Source organism: Notolabrus celidotus, chromosome 5 (genome assembly GCF_009762535.1).
Source record: "Notolabrus celidotus isolate fNotCel1 chromosome 5, fNotCel1.pri, whole genome shotgun sequence".
In the NCBI taxonomy this organism is placed as follows: Eukaryota; Metazoa; Chordata; class Actinopteri; order Labriformes; family Labridae; genus Notolabrus; species Notolabrus celidotus.
The window spans coordinates 8,582,689-8,601,686 of record NC_048276.1 but is presented as its reverse complement, the minus strand read 5'-3'; the positions used below and the strand labels follow the sequence as shown (position 1 = coordinate 8,601,686).

At 40.5% G+C, this 18,998-nt stretch overlaps 1 long non-coding RNA gene across 6 annotated transcripts in view; it reads left to right on the top strand.

Annotated features, from left to right (window-relative positions):
- Window positions 1–18,730, top strand: part of LOC117812308 — a 31,954-nt gene extending 13,224 nt beyond the window's left edge. Inside the window, exons 3-7 of one of the 6 annotated variants that reach the window (XR_004631192.1) lie at window positions 10,764–10,837; window positions 13,433–13,517; window positions 17,733–17,790; window positions 17,879–17,985; window positions 18,106–18,730. This is a non-coding gene — a long non-coding RNA (uncharacterized LOC117812308). Of the gene's footprint in view, window positions 1–9,134; window positions 9,172–10,763; window positions 10,838–13,432; window positions 14,088–17,729; window positions 17,791–17,878 lie in introns of those variants that run through there. The other 5 variants (XR_004631189.1, XR_004631190.1, XR_004631191.1 and 2 more) reach the window with 5 other exon arrangements.
- Window positions 18,731–18,998: the final 268 nt, after the last annotated feature.

Here is an 18,998-nt window from a genome sequence, read left to right as displayed (position 1 = left end):
GTTTGTATGTTAGTCCCATGTGAGAGGGGAGGATTACCCTGTGGGGGTTTCTATTGGCTACAACAAACCTCCATCTAGCTTAATCATTAAGAGATATGGAGAAAAAAATCACACCTAATATGTTGCTTTTTGTTTATAGAGATGCGGTTCGTGTATTTTGTTCAGTTCTGTCTGCCATTCTGTGTTTTATATTTCAGTTTACCCTCCAGGGAACAAGCCATGGGTTAAAGGGGTCAAAGGTCAAAATACAAAGTGCTTAAGAGGAGTGAGAAAGGCTTCAAGGATGATTGACTATGAGAGGAAAGAAAAACAAACTGAAGCGGTAACCTGATGCCCCTCGGAGGTAATTTATGTATAAAATGAGCAGAAAGTCAGAAAAGGCATTAAACACCTCAAAGTTCAGAGGCGGCATGACTGAAAAGAAGAAATTATGCCTCAGTTTAGTTCTTTTTTTTTTTTTTTTAAACATCACATACCAGAGGAAGCCTCACACCTGACTTCTCCTATCACACGCTGCCTCCACACTTCAGGAATGAGTGACTATGGAGAATTTGTGGGATTAGTGTTGGCTTGGACATGTCTGTGACATCTTTGAAGCTGCTAGAACATTCTGTCAAACCTAAAACAGATGCACGTTCACAGCTCCAGATCCTGCGTGGAGCAGTTTCCACATAGCACGAATCAAACAACTCACTGTTTGGCTTTGTAACCATCTGCAGCCTCTTTACTTACTTTGAGAGATCGAGAAATAAACATATTAGCTTTGACAGACGATGTCAAAACCTGGGCCACGATGAAGTATTTTTTCCCCATTGTTTTGTCTACCTTACGTCTTCTTTATATGTGATTTTGCACACCTAAAAGGATCAAATCCTGTAGTAACAATAATTCTAATTCAGTTTTTTTGCGAGCAAACAAGAGAATGTGTGCTTGGCAGGAGGAGATAAGAAGGAAATATACAACCACACAGACAGGTGGTGTTAAATCAGAGCTATAGTAAAACATGTGGAGAGTGCTGCCCGTGTGTCTTCTTGTGTTTGAACACAAAAGCAAGCTGATCACAAATCTGTCCACCCTGACATACATTCATAGCAAAGAGATGACTCACCAGACAACACATGCATCTTCTTGTTTGGACTTTTTGTGACTCAAAACACCAAGAAGAGTCTGTTATTCATATTTAATCTAAGAAAAGCATTATTTTTGCATCACCGACATTCTCCTCCTCTAGACATCACTTCACCTCATCACCTTGTGTGACCGTGTTTGTCTCCCATGATGTGTTTATCCGACTCCAAGATTCCAACTCCAAAAATATGTACTAGTGGATGATGATGTTCAGTAACTACAAGTGTGCTCCTGTGTTCTGTTGTTTAGACTGAGGAGATGCTGACACTATGACGTCTGTATGAGATGACAACCTTTCATTCTGACAAACAAAAAACAAGCGAACAGAACTTCGCGCTCCGGCTCCTCGTCAACAGGGGAAGAGGCACAAAAACAAGAGTATGACAATATCAACCATGGAAAAATAAAAATAAAAACACAGCTGCAGAAATGTAGAGAGAAGGAATCTAATGTTTACACTATAAGAGGTGTTGTTATTTGATTACAGTTTTTATTAGAACAAATTTAGATCAATTAGTTTGATATCATGTCATTTAGAATATTCAATTATAATGTTATAGTCACAGTGACGTTACTCATTGGAGTTTCGAAGACTACTGACGACTGTCGCCATATTGAAAACCTCTCTGTCCCATTAAAGTTAATAACCATAGACCTTTCTGGAGTCCCTGAGCTCCCTTGTCTTGTAGGTTCCTCTTAGTCGCAGCTGTAGACGGCCTGCTGCTGTGGACGTCCTAGACTCCAGCGTTTACAACTACTACAATCTGTCTCACCACTATCATCCTCCCTCTGTCTTCATCTCCTCTATCCCTCTTTCCAACTCCAACTCGGTCTCAGCAGATGTGTGTCTAACATGAGTCTGGTCCTGCTGGAGGTTTCTGCCTGTTAAAGGAAGTTTGTCCTTGCCACTGTAACTTGCTAAATGCTGCAAAGTGCTCTGCTCATGGTGGCATAAGATGAGATCAGACTGAGTCCTGTCTGTAAGATGGGACTGGATTGTATCCTGTCTTGATGTTGGGTCTTTGTTAATAACATAACAGAGTACGGTCTAGACTTGCTCTGTTTGTAAAGCGTCTTGAGATAATGTTTGCTGGGATTTGGCGCTATATAAATAAAGATTGATTGATTGATTTTGGAAATGTTGACTCAACCTAACCTTTGACCTAACATGGGGCAAAGAGAGAGTTGAGGCAGGCCTTAAGCCTCACAGTGTGCCTACTTGTCTGCCAAGATAGCCATGCCCTTGATAATGCAAAACTCATAATCTTAATATCTTCAAAACTAAGAAGTTATAAAAATAAAAAATAAATATCCTTGGTACAGTGTGCAGACAAGGAAAGTAGCTATTCAGACAAAAACTAATTTCTTGTACCAGGCTGTAAACAGGAGTATTTTTTCTGTAAAGATTGGCTTTTTTGAATGGGTGTGTAGGTAAATGCAGGTGCTTTTGCAGCCGGCCTCAAGTGGACACTCAAGGAACTGCGGGTTTTGGCACTTCTGCATCAGTTTTGGAGGTTGGCGGTTGGTTCTGAGTCAAATAACCTATCAGGGTTAATCAGCATGTCACTAACAAATCACAGCAACTCTGTACTAACTCATCCTCCAGCTTCATGATCAAGCAGCAATCTCTGCTATTAAAAATGAAGCCAATACAAGAGTGTGAAAAACTGCAGTTCCTCAATTGTCCACTAGAGGCCATATCACAATTAACAGCAAAACTAAAGGCTGATTTATACTTCTGCGTCTCCCCTACGCAGCAGGGGCTGACGCGGACATGAGCCCCACATACTTGTGCGTCGGTGTGTCCGTGTCGCGCAGCAATTCTCCGCCGAAACGCCTGAGGGCAGTGCGGTCTCTCTGATAGCCGGCCGCCTGCTTCCGGTCCCGCTACGATCTCTGTTTACTTTTCCACAGAGTTTCAGAGCGTGTTATGTTAATCTACAGCTGATACATGTTGCTGTTTATCATACAGACATGATTACATGAAGAATAGAGAGGAGGTGATGAAATACAAGGCCGATGTGCGGCCGATGTCCGGGATCCCGGAAGTGTTGTAAATGCGGGAAAGACAAAGCCGCCGAGCGGACCAATCACAGAGCTTGCGGTCCGCGTCGGCTCTACAGGGAGTTACATTTTGGAGGAGGTGCACGTCAGCTACGTGCGTAGGCCTCGGCGTAGGTACGGGAGCTACCCAGACCCCCGGCGTAGGGTACGCCGTTGATTCAACGCAGAAGTATAAATCAGCCTTAAGGCTGCTAGTTTTTGGTTTCTCTAGCTCATTTCTTTATTAAAAAAATGTTAAGGGGCTGAAGGTCTTTGAAATGCATCTGTTTTGATTATTCTAAGGAGGCATGCTGGGCTGACAGAAAGGAGGACGTGTTGTAGCTACTTGCCAGGGAGCTGTGGCGAGCCCTCTTAGCCCGTTTCTGGACTGTTCCAAAGTTAGATGGAGACGGCATTTCCAGTACAACCACTGCCATCTCTGTGCTTCATACTGCTTCTTAAGAAACCAATGGGTGATGTCACTCAGACCATGTTAAGAACGGTCACGTTTGTGGCTTGGTGTCAGACTCTCTCTCTCTCTCACTCTTTTTAACTTTCTCTCTAGCTCTCTTTTCTTTCCACGTCTCTCAGACGGCTGTGTGGCACCCACCAGTTGCTACTTTTAAACTTTTTTTGGACAATCAGCTGTCGATGTTTCTCTCCTTTGAGTCCAACATAACTTGCTGAGTGGAACAATTTGCAGCAACAACAGTTGGCATGCATGATTGGTGAGTCATTTAGTGGGAGGGGCTTGGGGGAGTGATACGAGGTCGCAGAGGGAGACGTGGAAGGTCTTTTTTCACATTTGAATGTTCAAAATAGACTAAATAGACAAAATAGGTACTCAAAAGGTAAATTGACTTAGTGTGCCACAATTTTGAGCTAGCAGCCGACACTCCTAACAAATATTCGGAGTGCCAGTTCTTCAAAATTGATATAGAGACAGGTTGGGACGGACATTAACCCTTAAAGACCTAGACCATTTGTAGGGGCGCAAGACTCTCCTGAATTTATTTTGAATATGCTGAATGAGACAAAGATAGGATTTGCGGTTCAAAAGTTATCAAACATTTAAGAACAAGTAGCCGCCACTGGCTGTCTAGGTCTTTGAAGGTTAAGAATTAGGAGCAACTATAGGATTGTAAACACACTATAGGATACAAAATATGAACATTAAGATAAGAGCAACAGTGGGATAGATGTGGAGAAGAAATGTGCAAAAAATAATGACACCCACATCTCCACAAGAAGAGAAGAAGAAGCAAAAATAATTCTTTGTAAGCACCACAGAAGAAGAAATACAAATATGAGTTTCTCAAACTTCAACAAATAAACATTCTGGGGTGTTCCAGGCAAAAATGTGACCCTGATACGTTACAGTTTGAATTTAAACAGAATCTATGCAAAGTCATGCATATTCATCCTTTTCCCTTTTGACCATTTGACCTACTTCTCAGATCGAGTGGGGCAGAGAAAGAGTTCACAGAGGGCTTTGAAAAGAAGACATTGAAGTTTACTTTGCACATCCTGGTTATAATTCAGGATAAAAAACCCTTTTTGCTGCATCTGAGTGCTGGCAGTCTAAACCTATCTGAGCTTCAAGCAGTCAAAGGTATTAAACTGGTCCCTAAGCTTCCACACATGGATACACAATGGTAAGACCCCTCTCTGCCTTACCCGGGATATAGTGTACATACTCTCCGATGAGCAGGATGTTACTGCAGGGCATAATAAACACTGAGCTGAATACATTTCTTAAATATGAAGGACAGATGTCTCAGAAACAGCAGCAGCAATTGCGGGTGCTAAGTTGAGCAGCTTTCGTTTTAAGCCACAATGAAAGGCTCTCAGACGTCGCGATGAGCGTTGTTTAAGCTGCAAGCTGGACCAGAATAAAGTTGAAGCTGTTTTCTTGGACTTTTTTTTTCTTTGGGAGGATGAGGATTTGTAAGAGAATGTGGGGATCGCTTTGGTTTTATGGCTAGTTGTGCTTGGTGTAATCCCTGTAGTTGATCCAGTGATCCACAGACCGTCTTTCAGAGGACAGAGAGGAAGTGAAAAGTTCTGAGCTCATTTTGAATTTCAGTCCAGATCGTAAAAACGATCCATTTATTACATTACTTAGCCAGAAAAAAATGTCAAGTCAAATGACCCCGATTCAGAGTGCATTAAAACCATTTAAGTAGGTGGAGGCAGATAGTTGGAGGGATTTAGACACTGCAAGAAATTCTTTATTCTGGTAGTCTCAAAAGAAAGCACAGAATCACATGGAGGATTGCTAATTATCGGCACACACTCTTAAATAGTTAAATAAGTATATTCAAAGATATCACCCTATTCTTGCTAATGCAAGAATTGTGAACATATCACAGGTTTGATCAGCTGTGAATAATCCCAGGCTGCATCAACAGTCATCACAGCAACCATAAAGAGATCTCTTGGTAGAGTTGCTTCACTTTGCTCCTCAAAGTTTTCTGCTGATCTAAGTTCACAGGTTTTCATAAACTCTCCAAACACAGTGAGATTTAGTCCAGCCTGCAGAGCAGAGGGAGAAATTACACCATATAAGGACATTATGTCTCCTGATCTGCAGGCTCAAAATGCTGCTGCCTTTGTGTGTGTGTGTGTGTGTGTGTGTGTGTGTGTGTGTGTGTACGTGTGTGTGTGTGTGCACTTGTACTCTCAGCAGCAGCTTGAGTTGTAGACGTAGAAACCTTGAAAAAGTGAACACTTTTGGAAAGCAAGGATTTTTTTTTTCTTTTGTCCTTTTCACTCTTACAAAAAGCACTTTTGGAATAAAGACAAGCTCAAAGTCACTGGAAACTCAAATCCCCAATAGCCTTCAAACTCTGGAAGCTAAGGTTTAACTTAGGAGCTTATAATTATGAGCTTTTAGTTTTGATCCAAATAAGAAATATAGACCTTTTACAGGTTTTAAACGAAGATGTGTAAAAGTGTATAATTCCACATGCAGTTTGGCAACAGAAGTATAGCTGAGTACAACAGTTTGTTGAGCTATGTGAGGAGATCAAATCATTGTTGAGGCTAATGTTGATCAAAATCCAATCCTCGATCAGCCACAGCCACATGATCTTGAGAAATGGTATCATCAGCCAACAAGTTTTTTAATGTTTTTTTCTCATATCAGTAAACATAAGTTATTACTCAGATTTTGGTGGATGCTTAATACGTGTCTGACAGAAAGGTTAGTTACCGTTTATTAATGACTGTTTATTGATTTAATAAATGTGGGTGTTAATTGAGAAATGGTCATTGTAAAGAATGGAAACATTGTTGCAAGATTTGGTGCTTTGGGTGTTCTCTAGGTTATTTTTGTCCCTTTTTATGAGGAGGTTTTGAGTCACTGTCCCTTTAATATATAGTTGTGTGTTGCACACAGACAGTGGGTGGAGACAGTGGGGGCTCAACTAGCTGTGGAGTCTAACATTTTTTTTTACCATGTCTGTCGTGTTGTATTGTCTTATGGTTAAGAATCAGCCATCATCTTACAAATATTCGGTTTTGTGACACTTTAAGAATAAAGTTGTTTGGTTCTTACACTCTACAACGCCTTTTGAGTGGATGATTGCATCAAATACATCACAGAGACATGTGTAACGACCAAATTCCACTGGATCCGTGTCCAAGTCAATGTGTTAACTTCCACTGGATCCACTCTGTTGCATTCTGACTGCGTCTCTGATCCGGCACGCCGGAGCCCTCCGGATCAGATACACAAGACTTCTATTTTTTGCCCGATGCCGGAGCACTACGCATAAATCTCAACAGAAAAGATTGAGCGGGACAGGAAGTCAGACACCATAATAAAAACTAAAACATCAGGTTAATTTTCAGAATCAAACACTCTGTGTCATCACCAGATCGTTTTCACTGAACTACAACAACAAACTGTCATGATGAGCGGATGGAGTCAACAGGTCAGAGGTTTTCTGAGGCCTATAAAGACAACATGGATGAGGAGAAGAGGCGGACATTCATTAATGCAGTAATTACCGCAGGAAAACCTCGGTCACATGACTCAAGTTATCCGGCGGTCCTGCTCCATGCCGCGTTCTGAAAATGCAACCAGTAGGTGTTGACGGACGAGAGAGCACGGAGCCGGACCGCAGCGGATCAGAGATGGACCAGGCACGGATCTGGTGGAAGTCCTCGGTAAGCCAGGACTACCAGCTAGCTTGCATTTTTTTCAGCTACAATATGAGACATCACTTCAATACTGTCCACTCTATTCTAAATTTCATGCTAAATTTCCAGATCTCAAGGGTTAAAGGCCAGAAATTGAATTTAGGGAGTGTTTAGCGTTAGGCACTTTAATTGTAACTGTGTCGTTCCAGATTAGGGTTATGGATTAGGAAATGGAATATGTTGTATCATGTTGAGAGGCCAATTTTTTGGATGTATTTTTGTGTTTATATCTTCACATAAACAAATTGGTAATATTTCAATCCTAGCCTTTTGTCTAACTGGCAGATTCCTGAACATGAGAATGCGATGAAGAAAGAGAGAAGGGTTTTCCTGTCTTGGTACTTGAAAAAAACATGCTCTTTTTTCCACTAAAACATTGGTGTACATTAACAGACTGTTCCCAAAAAGGAATCACTAAAAAAACTCTCATCGTGATTTCATTTCTCCATTTTACAATGTCACATGCGGCACTTACAATCCAAACATGTCAGGATCAAGCTACGTTGCTCCAAAAGTGCGACAATGTTTCATCCACTAGAAGCTTTTCTGGATCCTCTGTGCACCTTGTTTCTTAAAGGAGTTCATTGGGGATAAGACATGGACTGGGGGTTTTTTGGAGGGAATACAAGAACGAGAGGAGGGAAAACCGAGAAAGTGTAAAAATCTGCGAGTTGGAGAGAAAACAGGTGGGCTGAGTGCACACGTCTGAGCTGTAAAACTCACTTCAGGATAACAGCAGCTTTTACTGTGCCAGATCCGACTCACTTTCACTTCACACTGAGGGTGGTGAGGGTTGCAAATGCATTCACCCTGGAATGTACGCAGGGTAGAGACACAGACAGAAGCAGACACAGGGATATAGACGCAGAGGGGGATATGTTGAAGGTGGAGGGTCTCTGGAATGAGTCTGCAGTTGAAAAAGTGGGGGAGACCTCTCAAAAGCTGTGGACAAAAGCGGTTCAGTTGTACATTTCATTGGTGTTGTGTGTGGCTTTTATTTCCTGTTTTATTTTGTAGATCTTACCTTGTGTTGCTTTCATTTCCTGTCTTCATTAGTTATCAGTTAACCATTTGTCTTCCTTGTGGTTCCTTTATTTAGTGATTGCTGTCTTGTATTGTATAACTATTTGTTAACTTTGTGTTCTTGTGATCCTTGTGTGTCTTATTTTGTAGTTTTGCCTTGTGTTTCAGTCTCTCTTTCAGGTTTCCTAGTGTTGTTTAGTTATCCTTTCTTGAGATTTAGTCAATATGTCTCTGTACTCCCTGTGTGATCTCCTGATGTCTTCTTCTTGAGTTGGTTTCTTGTTTTATTTTGTACTTCAGTGTTTCCAGTTTTTTAGTTGTACTTCCTGTGTTTTCCCTCCATTGTGATTGTGTGTCCTGCCTTCATTGTCTACACCTGTACCTTGTTGTCTCACCTGTGTCTCGTTACTCATTACCCAGTGTGTGTATATAGTCTGTGTTTCCTCCTGTCTTTGTCCGATGGTCGTCCTCATCTCCTAGCATCCTAGTGTAGTCTTCAATGTGTCTTTAGTATTGGACGGTTTATCAGTAAGTTTTCTTTGTTTTGTCTTTTTTAAATAAATCTTCATAATCTGCATTTGGGTCCATCTCCATTCCTTTTGTTTTACCCAACGTGACAGTTGGTAGGACTGGTGTTCCATGAACCTAGTCACACTGGATGCAGGTTCAACTCCTGGTCCTGTCACTATTAGTGCATGTCACTCTCTTACCCTATTTTTCCCATCTGTCTTCAGCTGTCCTGTTGATGAAAGGCTGAAAACCAAAATAAAAGTAAGGACAAGCAAATTCAATCACACTATCCTATCTTGTTTCTTGATTTTTAATATATTTATGAGTTTAGTTTTGGCATATTGTGTAACTCACACTAAAACCTAGTAAAGTGGAGCTGCCTTATGCCATGTTACTTAATTTCTATGGATGCAAGATTTACCATACAGTATCAAGAAGTTTACAGTGAATTTAAGGTTGTGTATAATATTCTAAATGCACAATAATATTTCTATATTTGATCAGGTTGTGGTCCAAAAAGTTGTTGGATGTGTAAAAAAAGTAAGGGGGCGCCGTTGGCCTAGTGGTCTGAGCGTGCACCCCATATACAGAGGCTACAGCCCTCATCGCAGAGATCGTAGGCTCGATTCCAGCCTTGACCATTTACTGCATGTCCTCCCCCACTCTCTACTCTCCACATTTCCAGTCTCTCTTCAGCTTCCCTTTCCATTAAAGGCAAAAATGCCCAAAAATATAACTTTAAAAAAAACAAAAACAGAAAAGTAAGAGCAATAAAAATTCTGTTTCACTAAGACAGAAATATTTACTCACAATATTTGAGAATATGAAGCGCTAAATTTCAGTTGAGAGTATTTTGTTAAACACTTTGATGTGTATGTGTTTAATGTTATTATAAATTATAAACAGAAACGGTTATGTCCTCTGCCAATCTGTAACTATTCAAGTGTTTTTCCAGAAAGCTTTTCATCTTGGTGTAATTTTCCTCTGTTGGTGATGTCATCACTGGCATCACATGAGTCATACCAAGTGGAGAGTTTCTATTTTCTGGACAGTGTTTTCCTTTATTCATTACTTGCATCCTGGAGTTCTGGGGTATAAATTGCAACCTTTTAAAGAAAAACATTCAGTAAAGTAAGAGAGCTTGTGCTGAAGTAAGACTGTGTTTTGATTCTCTTGTATGAAGGACAATGGGGAAGTCAACCTTCTTGGGTTATCATACAGGCTGCAGCAGTCTATAGTTGATTAAATGTCCTACAGAGGCAGTATTCCCCTGCTGGATTTAGAGTAGAGGTTATTCTGACATTTACATATGCCTTCTGCTTTGTAGACTCTGAGTTAATTTCTGTTATTTCATTCTTCTTTCAATTTTTGTTGGTTTTTATTAAGTTTCACAGGAAATGGATTCACAGGAAAACTGAAGTCTGCTAAAGTTGCCTACCAACCTTCATTCCTTGAAACTGGAGCTAGACAGTTCCATACTTCCCCAGAGTTGGCCTCCTGTGTTAACCGATTTAACAGATTAGTTCATTTTGATGAGTTCTGTCCACAGTGGGGAGGCTCAGGAAGAGGCTATATGGGTGGCGGTGGCCACCTGCAAACCCAAATCCTCATAAGCTCTCTATAAATTAACCTTAAGAGATTCATCTCTAGACTAGCTCACAAGTCACTCAGAGTCTCTCTTATTTGACTTCCTGCCATCCTGTCACATGTGACTAAATGAGACAAATCAACCATTTACGTTTTTGGCCTGTAAAATATAGTGATTGATTTCTGTTAAACCAGCATCCTGTGACTACAGATGGATGTAAGAGCAGTCACTTCCTTAATTTCTTCATTTGTGATCACTTCAACAGCGGCCAGAACGCAGAAGCCAATGAAAGCCAGTGTAATTAGGAGGAGAAAGAGTAGAAGACGACAGATGAGGAAGGTAAGGAAGAGCAGGAGATGTTTTCTTTTTGTTAAAGGGAGGAAGAGATGGTCATGTCATTTAAAAGGGTTGCAAGGGGATGTTTGCTCACCCTCTTAATGGCTTAAAGGGACTGGAAGCATCTATCTTTCTCCTTGTGCATTTCTGTGGGGGGGTGAGCCCAAGAGGAATGGACACAATTCAGCTCTGTGACTGATTGCACCAACTCAAACAGATATACCCCGCCAGCACACATGGAAAAATACCATTATTAAAGTAAATATCACAGTGGAATTTCCATTACGCTGACATCAAGGGAGGATAGATGCCGTATTAATGAAATCCCAGGGAAGTAGTTTACAGTTCGAAGCACTCATCAGAAGTTCAGGAGTGCAGGAATATGTGTTTTTACACAATACATTACTTAGTTTTTGAAAATACTTGAAGATAAACATATGTTCTTCTCATTGAACAGTATAAACAGACTTAAGTTTTATCAGCATCCATCTCTAGTGTTTGTATGTGGAAGTAAACTACATTTGTACAGGGTATTTTCATTGCAGTAAAACCAATCTGTCTCTGGAGCAAAGCACACTCTAAAAGAATGTCAGTGCATGTTTTGTGATAGAAAGAATGCTGCAAAAACAGAGAGGAAAAAGTACTGCATGTGGAAATAGATAATAAAAATAGATGTCAGGAAGCAGTAGATGTGCATTTACACACAAATCACCCTATAAATCATGTCTGCTCGCTGCCACTGAGCATGCCCAGCGACAGCAGTCTGTCTGCCAGGCCTCCGTCACACAGAGCCTGCTGCTGGGGTTGACAGCCTGCTCTAGGACTCTAGGAATCTCTTAGGGATGCTGGATAGGATCTATCTGCGCCTCCAGGTCCTGCACATCTGGCCTGCTGCGCTGCTGTTGTGACTAAAGGGGGGGTACAGAGGTGAAGGGAGGGTAATGGGTGTGTGTTCTGGGGCAAGGATGAGGTCTAACACATAACAGAGCTGTGCAGCTGTTCTGTGGTTTCTTGTTTTTTTTGTGAAGCTTAATAAATATTTGGGGATTGGCACATATCAAGTGGTTTATTTATCTGTCTGGGGAAACGCAGGATCCGCTGTCATTATTTATGTGTATATCTATCTATGTAGTTTTATCTGGCTTGTTAATAGTGCCTATAATCACAGTGGGCCTGTCAGTGGACTGTTTGACATGAATTTGGACATTACCCTTTAAGAGAAAAAACCCTCCAGCGAGGCTCATATTTTGCTGTTACCTTGTAAACAGACACATTTTTGGCAGCTTAGGCACATGACTTAATGCAGCTTTGGCTTCAGTGTAGTTACAGTGAACATATGAGTTTATATTTAGACTGACTGAACAGGAGTTAATGCTAACTTTAAGATAAGCTACTACTTGTCCTTGCAAAACTACTCTCAGCTGTTCAAGAAAGTCACCTAAGTGTGTTGTAAAATCAAATCAAAGCAGAGGTCACATATGTACTTGTCTTTGATTGGTTGGTAGGTAGGTAGGACAGGAGGTAGGATGGTTGGTTGGTAGGTAGGTTTGTTATTGTTGTAGGTTGGAGTTTTCATTAGTTGGTTGGTTGGTTGGTTGGTTGGTTGGTTCATAGGTAGGTAGGTAGGTAGCAAGCAAGCAGGTTTGTTATTGTTGTAGCTTGGTGATTTCATAAAGTGCCTGGTTGTTTGTAATTAGGTTGGTTGGTTGTGTTGTGGGTGTTGGATGGTTGGTTGAGTAGTTGCTGGTTGGTTAGTTGAATTGTTGGATAGATGGTTTGCTGGTTGGTTCATTGGTTAGTTGAATTGTTGGTTGGTTGGCTGGTTGGTTGGTTGGATGGATGGATGGATGGATAGTTGTTGGTTGGTGGATTGGTTAGTATATAGGGGTTTTTTTTGCATGGTACTTGGGTTGATAAATGTCATTTATTGATCTCACACTGTAAAATTACAGCTGTAGAAAGTTGTCAAAACAATAATAAGCTCATCCAAAAAACAGTAAATATGAATTAACACTTGAAGATAGAAACATAGTTTCAGTTTTTACACCACATTTTCCAGTTATATACTTTTTAACAAATGTATCAAATGCCACATTCTTACCATTGTCATTCTGTGCTGTGTCTGCCTATTTTTCCACTTTTCCCACAGGCATTTCCCAAAGGTTCCAGCTGACCAGAGTAATGGAAAGCTTCACACCAAACTAGGCTGGACTCAAGGACTAGAGCAGTCAGGCTAATGTAATGGGTCTCATAGGGCTGAATAAAAGAAATGCCACAAAGGAGATCAGACAGAAACCGCAGACAAAAGCAGGAGAGCCAGTGTCTGGGTGTAAGCCTTACCTTACCAGATACTCAAGCACTCTAACAGATATTAACTTATTAATCCCTCTGATTTTTCTATCACTGATGAGAGGTGAAAAGCGTTTTCATTGCAGGGGGAACTGAGTAAAACATTTTAAGAAAAAGCACTGCATGGAATGTGTGTGTGAAAAAAGGTGTTTCCTCTTTCATTGTTACTGGCTGCCTCATAAACCCAGTGAACGCTTGGTGTTTCTGAGACAGCATGTTTAATTCCAGCTCATTTCTCCTCTCCCACAGCCCCACCAGGTGGCCAGCTGGCTCTCCTCTGTGATCGAAAACCCACTGCCATCCCGCAGAGCTCAAAGCTCCTGAAGGCGCTGAGGTTAGTTTAGGGGCTCTTTGGGCTCACTGCAAAAAAAGAATTATGGGTTCTTCAGAACTATTTCAAAAGAAACATACAAAAACATCAAAGTGGTTCCCCTTACCTCCTTGATTGGAAAAAGGATTCCTCAGAATACACAATATGTTGGAGGTCCTCAAAGTTCCCAAACAGTGCATTGAAATTCTGGTCTGAAAGGAACCCCCAAGACTCAGGGTTCTTCTAATAATTGGGTCAACTGTTTTTTTTTATGTTATTTAAACTCTTTAAATTAACACTATGACAACTTTAACAACATTTTACATGAATGTGTTTCGATTCACCAAATGTATTTTCATAATTTATTCATACTTTAAAGATTTGTTGTGTTTTTGTAAGAGCAACAGGGGGTGCGTATTTTGGTGTAGTAGGACGTTCACTGAATCGTACATGTTTCAACAGTGATATCTTGTTTTCTTCGTTTGAAATGATTCCAACATGAGCTCACGAGTTTGATTTAATCATGTTGAAAGTCTTCTAAGATGAATCTTGTTATATTAACTTCTGATAAATAACAGCTGGCCTACACTTTAAGGAGATAACTCTTATTTATTTTCATTTCACATGCATTTTCTCCCTCCTTTCATGACTAAGCCTATGGATTCCCTGTTTCCTGGTAGGATTAGTGTGTTTGCTTTGATGTGGGTTATGCCCTGCTTATTGTGTGTGGGCAGGCCTCTTACTCAAGAGTGTGTGTGTGTGGCAGCATTGAGTTGAGGGGGTACATGCAATCTGCTTTTTACTCTGGCAGTGTTTAGATGTAGAGCGTGACCCGGAGTGCTCCATAAACCGGCACATTTCAGGAACAAATGCAGCTGTTAAACACCAATCTTGGCAACTCAGGCAAACACTTCTGATCACAGCTCACTCGTTTGACCACATCTGTATTTGCGTGTGTGTGAGTGTGTCCCATTATGCGAATGCACGTTGTGTTTTTTTTAACAAGCTTCAGTGTGGTCTGCCAAGTACAGGTAGCTGATATCAAAAGTAAAATAAACTCAGGAAGCATTAATAACATCTCTGGCACACGTGGAAACACTGACTGAGTCCAACCTTGCGAAAGCCTCTTTTTGAATGACTTATTCCTCATCGGGAGAGACATACTACAGCGATATCATGTTCAACATGTATTAATATTAATATTAGCATTTGTGTAATTTCCTGACATTGATAAGAAACATTACAAACTGACTGTCAGCTTAGATTTAAAAGTTGAAGACTAATCTTTGTTAAGGCTTTAGAATTGTGGGTTGTACACTATGTTGAGTATTTGTAAGACAGAGTCTTTGGATCTTAAGTCATGGCAGCGATCACTTCTGGGTGTCTGGTAAGAAGATTATCTACAAATTTACAGAGTCCACAGAGTTTAGGGCGTTCACCAAAACTTCAAGTACACACAATTGGGATTTTGCAAGTTTGCATTTGTGTGTTTCTACAATAGAAGATAGCATTACAGACTAGTGAATCTAGCACAGTGAGAACACAGAGCTAATTATTCAGTATAAAGTATGTTAGCACTTAGCTTCAAACAGCACCCAAAAACAGTATAACTCATCTCAATCTCAATCTTTATTTGTATTGCACAAAATCACAAGAAACATTATCTCAAGACACTTTTAGAAACATAGCAGGTCTAGACCGTACTCCATGTTATATTATTAACAAAGACCCAACATCAAGACAGGATAAGATCCAGTCTTTTCTCATCTTAATCCACCATGAGCAGAGCACTTTGCAGCATTTAGCAAGTTACAGTGGCAAGGACAAACTTCCTTTAACAGGCAGAAACCTCGAGCAGAACCAGACTCATGTTAGACACACATCTGCTGAGACTGTGTTGGGGTTGGAAAGAGGGATAGAGGAGATGAAAAGAGAGAGAGAGAGATGATAGTGGTGAGACGGATAGTTGTAGTTGTAGCCGCTGGCACGTCTGCAGCAGCTAGAGTCTGGAACGTACACAGCAGCAGGCTGTCTATGGCAGTGACTCAGAGGAACCTACGAGACAAGGGAGCTCAGGGACTCCAGAAAGGTCTATTGTCTATGGTTACTATGCAGCATAAAGTCACAACAGAAATAGAGAGTAATAGTCACTTTTACTATCAAATATATGCAGTGCAGCTAAATTACATTGGAGAGGTGACCCTATTTGTTGTGGTTGGTGTCCTCCGTGGGTAATGAAATTACTATTGACAAGTACCTCATACAGCCCCACTTAAAAAAGAACTATTCTTTAAAGTAATCACTGCCGAATGTTTCCTTACAGAAGATAAATGCAGGGTAAAAATTATTGCATGAAAGTTAATTCTTTACTTTGGAAACAATAGGTTCTTAAAAAGTTGGAACTGAAGGTAAGTAAGTAAGTAAGTAAATTTTATTTAGTATAGCACCTTTCACAGAATAAAATCACAAAGTGCTTCACAGGAAAATATCCAACACATTAAAAGAAACAGACCATAGCATAAATAGACATTAGTCTGAACACAGTGAGTCGAAGGCCTGTTTAAATAAATGTGTCTTCACAAGTTTTTTAAAGGCGACAACAGAGATAGCTGAACGAACATTTACAGGAAGAGCGTTCCACAATGTCGGTGCCACAACTTCAAAAGCACGGTCACCTTTTGTTCTTAGACGAGCTCGAGGGACAACCAGCAAGCCCTGGTCAGAAGACCTGAGTGGCCTACTGGTAAGGTAGGGGTGGAGCAGGTTGGCGATGTATTCAGGAGCCTGACCATGCAGAGCTCTGTACACAAAAACGAGAACTTTAAAATGAATCCTAAATTTAACTGGAAGCCAATGTAGGGAAGATAGAATCGGAGTGATGTGGGTTGTCCGGCTGGACTTGGTCAACAGCCTTGCAGCAGCATTCTGGACTAATTGAAGACGATGGAGGGACGACTTACTGAGGCAGGTGAAAAGTGAATTACAATAGTCCAGTCGGGATGAAACAAAAGCATGAATGATCATTTCCAGGTCCCTTACAAGCTTTTAAATGTATGTCATGGTACTTTTTAATGGATTGTTTGCTCACCTAATGGAGAAAGCTCTGTTATTACAGAGGTCTTTACATTTTGGTTGACAATATTGAGCTTTTATAACTTATATTTTAAGATAAATAGATGCACACACATGCCAAGAGAGTATATTCTTTACCTTGGAACTGTAGTTTAACAAATATCTAAAGGCCTTCAATTGCATTTCATGGTGTCCCCAGGTAGATGGACTGGAAAAGCTTAAATGCTGGGCCTCATCCTATGTAAATAGAGCTAAGGTATGTTAAAAAACAAATAACCAGGAATAACACTTAAGAAAAAAAAAGACCTGCCTGATTGTGTTTTGAGCTTTTGCTGCGTTGCTTCTCAGTCCCTCATCAAAGCACATGAAATGAAAGGATTTCACACTACAGGCTCTGCGGGCTCATGTGGCTCAGCAACACATACGCTTTACAAAAACAGCAACAAGACATCCTGCGAGGAAAAAGAAAAACCTCAAATGGCAATGACCTGTAGTATTTACGCAGGGTCACTCCTGAATGGCTCACTCACGGCTACAGAGGGCCCCACAAACCTCAGCTCCAGGGCCACTGTTTGTGTTGCTCCTGATGCAGAACACATGGAAATCACTATTTTTGGAGAAAGTTCTGATTGCTGTTGAAGATTATAACACCCTGCAATCAGTAGCTCTTTGATATTACCTTTAAATATAAATGAGAAAAATATGTCTGTCTGTATGTTTGACTGCTGCATAGGAGTGTGTGTTGTGTTAAACACCCACTGTGAGGTTAAGCAGTGTTTGAAGTGTTTGCATTGTCCCTCCTCAGTACAAACACCTCAAAGAGAACTTCAATATCAGCAGATTTCTGATTATCTAATAGGCAAAGGAAGTCAGAGCTGCTGGAGAACATTCATCTTTGTCATTCACTTGATGCCTGCTAGTGATTGGCGCATCCATTAAGTCTCCTGTTTACAATAAGATGAGAAGTCCACATCTGGAGTCAGCAGCTGATTTTCAAGCAGGCTGTTAGTCATCAAAATGATCAGGAAGTGTGACCACATCCTTTTTTCCTTACAGAGATATGATGTTGAAGCTGAATCAGCCTTTTAAGTTGTATGTTTAAAGATAATTCAATGCATCATGTTAGCCTTACAGGACATTTGTTCTTTGTGTCTTCATGTAAAGTAGATGTGACTTATTGCTGTTCTTAAGTATGGGGTTTGGTGCCACCATGAGGTCACATCAGGTACAGGAAGGAGCAGAGTTGATTTACATTCAGTTTAAAGTGTTTGCGTTAAAAAAGCAGAGATGTTCTGACATGTTAATCTTTGTAGGAGAGATTACCCGCAGAAGGTCTGAGACTTCATCTTCACGAGACTTCCCCACATTTGCGTGAGTCTTCGTATGATTCAATAGATGACTCTGCACCCTTAACGACTGAGTAAGAAAAAAAACATCCCCTGATTCCAGTAACTAGTCTTTCTGCAGCCAAACTTGCACTTTATGTGGTTGCTGAGTTAATCTGTGATCAAAAACTTTCCCTGTGACTTTCTACAAGCAGGACACTTCAGAGAAATCCCCCATGCTGCCAACTCTGCATTTTCCCCAGCAACAAGGAGTGGTCTCACACAACTGTAATATAGCTATGTGAGGGTCTCTAAAATCTTCAAATCACCCCAAAATCTTAAACAATGATTGGGTATTCTCCTTGTCAGGGACAGTACTTTAAAAATAAACTAGCTGGGTTCTGTTGCAACAAGCTGCTAGCTGCTTTCTTTGCATATTCTCTTTAAATTGAGACTTTGAACAAGCATCTTTTATACACCTTCCTAATCACTCAGACATCAGCATCCCTTCTTCATGTTCCCAGAATCCATAAAGAAACTGGTCATAGGCCATACAAATACAAAGCTCCATCTGATTGGAATAATCTTTCCCTTTTTCTGAAGTCCATCACCTTCCATTTCTTTTAATCCAATTCATTCACTTATTTGAAATCAAGCTGTTCCAGTTTCTGACTTTCTTTGTATGCTAATGGTCTTTATTGCTGCTTTTCCTATTGTTGATGTTGTTCCATGTCAAGATTTTGTTTAACAGATGGGTGTTGGGGGTGGGAGTGAGTGAGAGTGAGGGTAAGGGAGAGCTGTCTGTGTTTGTGTCATTGTGTTTGTTGGGATCCGCTGTTTCCTGTGTACGTATTTTGCTTTGGGTTTTGTTGGGGACCATCTTGAAAACGAGACTCTTCATCTCAAGGGGCTGTCCTGTAATAAATGTAATCAATCTTTTGGTTTAGTCCTTTAAGATTCACGTTAACATTTTTGAAGTTTTACCTTTTGAAGTTGAAATAAAAATACAAGGGAACATATATTATTTTGGATACTTTCATTTTAGTAGTTCAAATTAGGGTAAAAATGCTAAACATCACGTGTGCCCTGCAAACATACTTAATACCAC